This window comes from Mustelus asterias, unplaced genomic scaffold (genome assembly GCF_964213995.1).
Source record: "Mustelus asterias unplaced genomic scaffold, sMusAst1.hap1.1 HAP1_SCAFFOLD_618, whole genome shotgun sequence".
Classification (NCBI taxonomy): domain Eukaryota; kingdom Metazoa; phylum Chordata; class Chondrichthyes; order Carcharhiniformes; family Triakidae; genus Mustelus; species Mustelus asterias.
Genome location: NW_027590567.1, coordinates 148,039 through 155,538, shown reverse-complemented (window position 1 = coordinate 155,538; position 7,500 = coordinate 148,039).

Genomic DNA, 7,500 nt, shown 5'->3' with positions numbered 1-7,500 from the left:
AAGGAGGATCCCCGGTCGCTATGGATATAGCTAGGGAAACCGAACAGGGTGAAGAGGCTGTGCAGGGCCCTGACGACCGTGGCCGAGGACATATCCGGGCAGGGAATAGCGAAGGGGAAACGTGAATATTCGTCAATGACGTTGAGGAAGTATATGTTGCGGTCAGAAGAGGGGAGGGGGCCCTTGAAGTCGACGCTTAGGCGTTCGAAAGGGCGGGTGGCCTTTATGAGGTGTGCTCTGTCTGGCCGATAGAAGTGCGGCTTGCACTCTGCGCAGACCTGGCAGTGTCTGGTTATAGACCTGACTTCCTCAATGGAGTAGGGCAGGTTACGGGCTTTAATGAAGTGAAAAAACCTGGTGACTCCCGGGTGACAGAGGTCGTTGTGGAGAGTCTGCAATTGGTCTATTTGTGCGCTGGCACATATTCCCCGGGACAGGGCGTCTGGGGGCTCATTGAGCTTCCCGGGCCGGTATAAGATGTCGTAATTGTAGGTGGAAAGCTCGATTCTCCACCTCAATATTTGATCATTTTTGATCTTGCCCCGCTGCGTGTTGTTAAACATGAATGCAACTGACCGTTGGTCCGTGAGTAGGGTGAATCGTTTACCAGCTAAGTAGTGGTGCCAGTGCCGTACAGCTTCCACTATGGCTTGGGCCTCCTTTTCGACAGAGGAGTGTCGAATTTCAGGGCCTTGGAGGGTTCGTGAGAAGAAGGCCACGGGTCTGCCCGCCTGGTTAAGGGTGGCGGCCAGGGCGAAGTCAGACGCATCGCTCTCCACCTGGAACGGGATGGATTCGTCTACAGCGTGCATTGCGGCCTTCCCGATGTCAGCTTTGATGCAGTCGAAGGCCAGACGGGCCTCTGCCGTCAGGGGAAAAGAGGTGGATTTGATGAGCGGACGGGCTTTATCCGCATAATTGGGGACCCACTGGGCGTAATACGAGAAGAAGCCCAGGCATCTCCTCAGTGCTTTGAGGCTGGTGGGGAGGGGGAGCTCCAGGAGGGGACGCATGCGGTCGGGATCGGGACCGATGACCCCGTTTTCCACAACACGACCAAGGATGGCGAGGCGGCGTGTGCGGAATACGCACTTCTCCTTATTATAGGTCAGATTTAGGAGTCTGGCGGTGTGGAGGAATTTGTGGAGGTTGGCGCCGTGGTCCTGCTGATCATGGCCGCAGATGGTGACGTTATCCAGGTACGGGGAAGGTGGCCCGCAGCCCGTTCTGGTCTACCATTCGGTCCAACTCACGCTGGAAAACCGAGACCCCGTTGGTGACGCCGAAGGGGACCCTAAGGAAGTGATAGAGGCGGCCATCCGCCTCGAAGGCAGTATATTGGCGGACTTCCGGACGGATACGGAGCTGGTGGTATGCAGATTTTAAGTCGATGGTGGAGAACAGCCGATATTGCGCAATCTGATTAACCATGTCAGATATGCGGGGAAGGGGGTACGCGTCCAGCTGCGTGGAGCGGTTAATGGTCTGACTGTAGTCAATGACCATGCGATGTTTCTCCCCAGTCTTAACAACTACTACTTGGGCTCTCCAGTGGCTGGTACTGGCCTCGATGATCCCCTCCCCTCGGAGCCGTTGTACTTCGGACCTGATAAAAGCCCTGTCTCCAGCACTGTACCGTCTGCTCTTGGTGGCGATGGGCTTGCAGTCGGGGGTGAGATTTTCAAACAGTGAGGGAGGGGCGACTTTAAGGGTCGAGAGGCTGCAGGTGGTGCGCGGTGGGTGATCTAAGAACTGCTGATTGCAAACGGAGAGCGGGGGGAAAGGCCCATTATACTCCATGGTGACACTCGGAAGGTGACTCAGGAAATCTAGCCCCAGGAGTGCGGCAGCACAGAGTTGTGGCAGCACGAGGAGCCTGAAGTTTTTGTACACTGTGCCCCGTACAGTCAGGGTCGCCACACAGTACCCGAGGACATCCACCGAGTGGGACTTTGAAGCCATGGAGATCGTTTGCTTCACTGGCAGTACCGAAAGGGCGTAGCGACTCACTGTGTTAGGGTGAATAAAGCTCTCCGTACTCCCACAGTCAAATAAACAGTTTGTAGTGCGACCGTTTACCTCGATGTCCATCATGGACCTGGCGAGTTGGCGAGGCCTGGATTGGTCCAGCGTAATCGAAGCCACCATTGGATTTTGCGACGCGGTTGACAGCATCCAAGATGGCGGCCCGCACGGCTCACACGAATTGGCGGCATCCAAGATGGCGGCCCGCACGGTCCCCACGCGGCTGACGGCGTCCAAGATGGCGGCCCGCACGGCTCACACAAACTGGCGGTGTCCAAGATGGCGGCCCGCACGGTCCCCACGCGGCTGACGGCGTCCAAGATGGCGGCCCGCACGGCTCACACAAACTGGCGGCGTCCAAGATGGCGGCCCGTTTGTCCACACACGGCTGATGGCGTCCAAGATGGCGGCCCCCGCGGCGCTACTGGGCTTGGAGGTCGATTTCACCCTGCATACCCTCGCGTAATGGCCCTTCTTTCCACACCTGGAGCAGATCGCATCCTTCGTCGGGCAGCGTTGTCGGGGGTGCTTCCCCAGGCCGCAGAAGTAGCACTTCGGGCCTCCGGAGACTGCCGCAGCGCTCGGGTCATTGGTGGGACGTGGCATGGCGTAGGCCTGCGGCTCTCCCGAGTACAGAGGCGGCGGCGGCCGCGGTGTCCACGATGCGCCCCCGTGGTCGGGGGTGTAGGCCTCGAGATTAGGGAAGGCCACCTCTAATGAGTCGGCAAGTGCCACAGTCCTTTGTAGGTCCAGCCCACCCTGTTCCAGCAGTCGTTGTCGGATATAGTTTGACCCGATACCCGTGACATAGGCATCTCTGATTCAGTCCTCAGTGTTTTGGGCGGCTGTTACGGCCTTGCAGTTGCAGACCCTGCCAAGTGCTCGCAACGCACGCAGGGATTGATCGCCCGATTCTCCCGGCTGTTGTCTGCGAGTAGCCAGAAGATGTCTGGCGTAGATTACATTAGACTGTTTGTTGTGCTGGCCTTTTAAAAGTTCGATCGCATCCTTGTAAGTTTCAGCGTCTCTAATCATCGAGAATACTTGATCGCTTACCCGGGCGTGGAGCACGTGGAGCTTGTCGGTTTCGGTCCGGACGACGGAGGCGGTGAGGAAAGTTTCGAAACATCGCAGCCAGTGATCGAAGCTGTTCGAGGCTCCTACAGCTTGAGGAGCCAATTCTAATCTATCGGGTTTTAGGATCTGCTCCATCCCAAAACTTTTGCAAATAAAATTGATGCACCATCAATCGAGCAAAGACTAGTTTGTATGCAAGAACAAATAGGCTTTTATTCGCAAAAGACTTGGAGCACACCCATGCCGATGAACTGGTCCGGTGACTGAGGCAGGGGGTGGGGAGCAGTCACCTTTATACCTGGACCAGGGGGGGAGGAGTCCCAGACAGGGCTGGCAGGGGCATGCCAGGCATGCCACACACACAAATACAGGCAATAAGCTTAACAGTGGTTTACCACATCCATGTTAACTGAAGCCCCCTCATCCCTGGGAACATTCTAGAAAATCTCCCTCCGCACTCTCTCCCAGGCCTTGACATCCTTCCTAAAGTGTTGGGGGCCCCGGATTTGGGCCCAGTGCTCCAGCCGGGGTCTAACCCAGTGTTTAGAAAGGCTTCCACATCATTTCCTTGCTGTTGTTTCTCTGTGTCTCTGATTGGAGAGACCAGGATTCTGTTTAGCCATTTAACAACTTCCTCCACCTCTCCCGGCAACAACAGCCTGCATTTATCTAGCGCCGTTTGCTCAGTAAATCAACCACAAGGGGCTTCACAGGGGCGACAGTCAGACAGAAGCTGACCCCCAGACGCACTGGGAGATATTACGGACAGGCGACCAAAAGCTCGGTCAAAGAGGTCGGATTTAAGGAGCGTCTTAAAGGAGAGGCAGGGGCAGAGAGCAGCAGAGAGCGGCAGAGAGCGGGAGGGTGAGACAGAGAGAGAAAGAGAGAGACTAGGGAGAGAGTCGGGCCTCTTAAGGACCAACAAGGTCATCTTTGTGCGGATCCACAAGAGATGGGTGAGATCCTAAATGAATATTTCTCATCAGTATTTACTGTTGAGAAAAGCATGGATGTTAGGGAACTTGGGGAAATAAATAGTGATGTCTTGAGGAGTGTACATATTACAGAGAAGGAGGTGCTGGGAGTCTTAAAGCGCATCAAGGTAGATAAATCCCCGGGACCTGATGAAGTGTATCCCAGGACATGAGGATAGGGAGGAAATTGCGGGTCCCCTAGCCGAGATATTTGAATCATCGATGGTCACAGGTGAGGTGCCTGAAGATTGGAGAGTGGAAAATGTTGTGCCTTTGTTTAAAAAGGGCTGCAGGGAAAAGCCTGGGAAACACAGGCCAGTGAGCCTCACATCTGTGGTGGGTAAATTGTTGGAAGGTATTTTGAGAGACAGGATCTACAGGCATTTAGAGACGCAAGGACTGATTAGGGACAGTCAGCATGGCTTTGTGAGTGGAAAATCATGTCTCACAAATTTGATTGAGTTTTTTGAAGGGGTAACCAAGAAGGTAGATGAGGGCAGTGCAGTTGATGTTGTCTACATGGACTTTAGCAAGGCCTTTGACAAGGTACCGCATGGTAGGTTGTTGCATAAAGTTAAATCTCACGGGATCCAGGGTGAGGTATCTAAATGGATACAAAATTGGCTTCTTGACAGAAGCCAGAGGGTAGTTGTAGAGAGTTGTTTTTCAAACTGGAGGCCTGAGACCAGCAGTGTGCCTCAGGGATCAGTGCTGGGCCCACTGTTATTTGTCATTTATATTAATGATTTGGATGAGAATATATGGGGCATGGCTAGTAAGTTTGCAGATGACACCAAGATTGGTGGCATAGTGGACAGTGAAGAAAGTTATCTCCAATTGCAACGGGATCTTGATCAATTGGGCCAGTGGGCTGACGAATGGCAGATGGAGTTTAATTTAGACAAATGCGAGGTGATGCATTTAGGTAGGCTGAACCAGGGCAGGACTTACTCAGTTAATGGTAGGGCATTGGGGAGAGTTACAGAACATAGAGATCTAGGGGTACAGGTTCATAGCTCCTTGAAAGTGGAGTCACAGGTGGACAGAGTGGTGAAGAAGGCATTCGGCACGCTTGGTTTCATCGGTCAGAACATTGAATACAGGAGTTGGGACATCTTGTTGAAGTTGTACAAGACATTGGTTAGGCCACACTTGGAATACTGTGTACAGTTCTGGTCACCCTATTATAGAAAGGATATTATTAAACTAGAAAGAGTGCAGAAAAGATTTACTAGGATGCTACCGGGACTTGATGGTTTGAGTTATAAGGAGAGGCTGGATAGACTGGGACTTTTTTCTCTGGAGTGTAGGAGGCTGAGGGGTGACCTTATAGAGGTCTATAAAATAATGAGGGGCACAGATCAACTAGACAGTCAATATCTTTTCCCAAAGGTAGGGGAGTCTAAAACTAGAGGGCATAGGTTTAAGGTGAGAGGGGAGAGATACAAAAGTGTCCAGAGGGGGCAATTTTTTCACACAGAGGGTGGTGAGTGTCTGGAACAAGCTGCCAGAGGTAGTAGTAGAGGCGGGTACAATTTTATCTTTTAAAAAGCATTTAGATAGTTACATGGGTACGATGGGTATAGAGGGATATGGGCCAAATGCGGGCAATTGGGACTAGCTTAGGGATTTTTAAAAAAGGGACAGCATGGACAAGTTGGGCCGAAGGGTCTGTTTCCATGCTGTAAACCTCTATGACTCGATGAGGTAGAGACAGAAACGGAGAGCGGGGGGCGGGGGGAGAGAGAAGGGGAGGGAGAGAGAGAGAGACGGAGAGAGGGAGAGAGAGTGTGAGAGACGGAGAGAGAGAGAGGGGGAGATGGAGAGAGAGAGGGGGAGACGGAGAGAGAGAGAAAGAGAGAGAGACGGAGAGTGAGGGGGAGACGGAGAGAGAGAGGGGGAGACGGAGAGAGAGAGGGGGAGACGGAGAGAGAGAGAGGGGGAGACGGAGAGAGAGAGGGGGGAGACGGAGAGAGAGGGGGGAGACGGAGAGAGAGAGGGAGACGGAGAGAGAGGGGGAGACAGAGAGAGAGAGAGGGAGAGAGAGAGAGACGGAGAGAGGGGGAGACAGAGAGAGAGAGAGAGGGAGACGGAGAGAGAGAGAGAGAGAGGAAGACGGAGAGAGAGAGAGGGGGAGACGGAGAGAGAGAGAGAGAGAAGGAGAGAGAGAGGGGGAGACGGAGAGAGAGGGGGGGAGACGGAGAGAGAGGGGGAAGACGGAGAGAGAGGGGGAAGACGGAGAGAGAGAGAGAGAGAGGGAGACGGAGAGAGAGAGAGGGAGACGGAGAGAGAGAGGGAGACAGAGAGAGAGAGGGAGACGGAGAGAGAGAGGGAGGGAGAGACGGAGAGAGAGAGAGACGGAGAGAGAGGGAGACGGAGAGAGAGAGGGAGAGACGGAGAGAGAGAGGGAGAGACGGAGAGAGAGAGGGGGAGACGGAGAGATGGAAAGAGAGAGGGATGGAGAGAGAAAGAGAGGGGGAGACGGAGAGAGAGAGGGGGAGACGGAGAGAGAGAGGGGGAGACGGAGAGAGAGAGGGGGAGACGGAGAGAGAGAGGGGGAGACGGAGAGAGAGAGGGGGAGACGGAGAGAGAGAGGGGGAGACGGAGAGAGAGAGGGGGAGACGGAGAGAGAGAGGGGGAGACGGAGAGAGAGAGGGGGAGACGGAGAGAGAGAGGGGGAGACGGAGAGAGAGAGGGGGAGACGGAGAGAGAGAGGGGGAGACGGAGAGAGAGAGGGGGAGACGGAGAGAGAGAGGGGGAGATGGAGAGAGAGAGGGAGAGACGGAGAGAGAGAGGGGGAGATGGGGTGGGGGGTTGTGATGTGTGTGACGGATGGGCTGCTGCTGAATGTGGTCTTTGAGCTCCATCTGCTGGTGGATGTGAGTGAGAAGTTTAACAACACCAGGTTAAAGTCCAACAGGTTTATTTGGTAGCAAAAGCCACACAAGCTTTCGAGGCTCTGAGCCCCTTCTTCAGGTGAGTGGGAATTCTGTTCACAAACAGAACTTATAAGACACAGACTCAATTTACATGAATAATGGTTGGAATGCGAATACTTACAACTAATCCAGTCTTTAAGAAACAAAACAATGGGAGTGGAGAGAGCATCAAGACAGGCTAAAAAGATGTGTATTGTCTCCAGACAAGACGGATGTGAGTGAAGCAGCGAGTCTGAACCCCAGCTCTGAGTCAGAGAGAGAGACTGAGTCGGAGAGAGTGAGGGGGAGACGGAGAGAGAGAGGGGGAGATGGAGAGAGAAGGGGGAGACGGAGAGAGAGGGGGGAGACGGAGAGAGAGGGGGGAGACGGAGAGAGAGGGGGGAGACGGAGAGAGAGAGGGGGAGACGGAGAGAGAGAGAGGGAGAGAGAGAGACGGAGAGAGGGGGAGACAGAGAGAGAGAGAGAGGGAGACGGAGAGAGAGAGG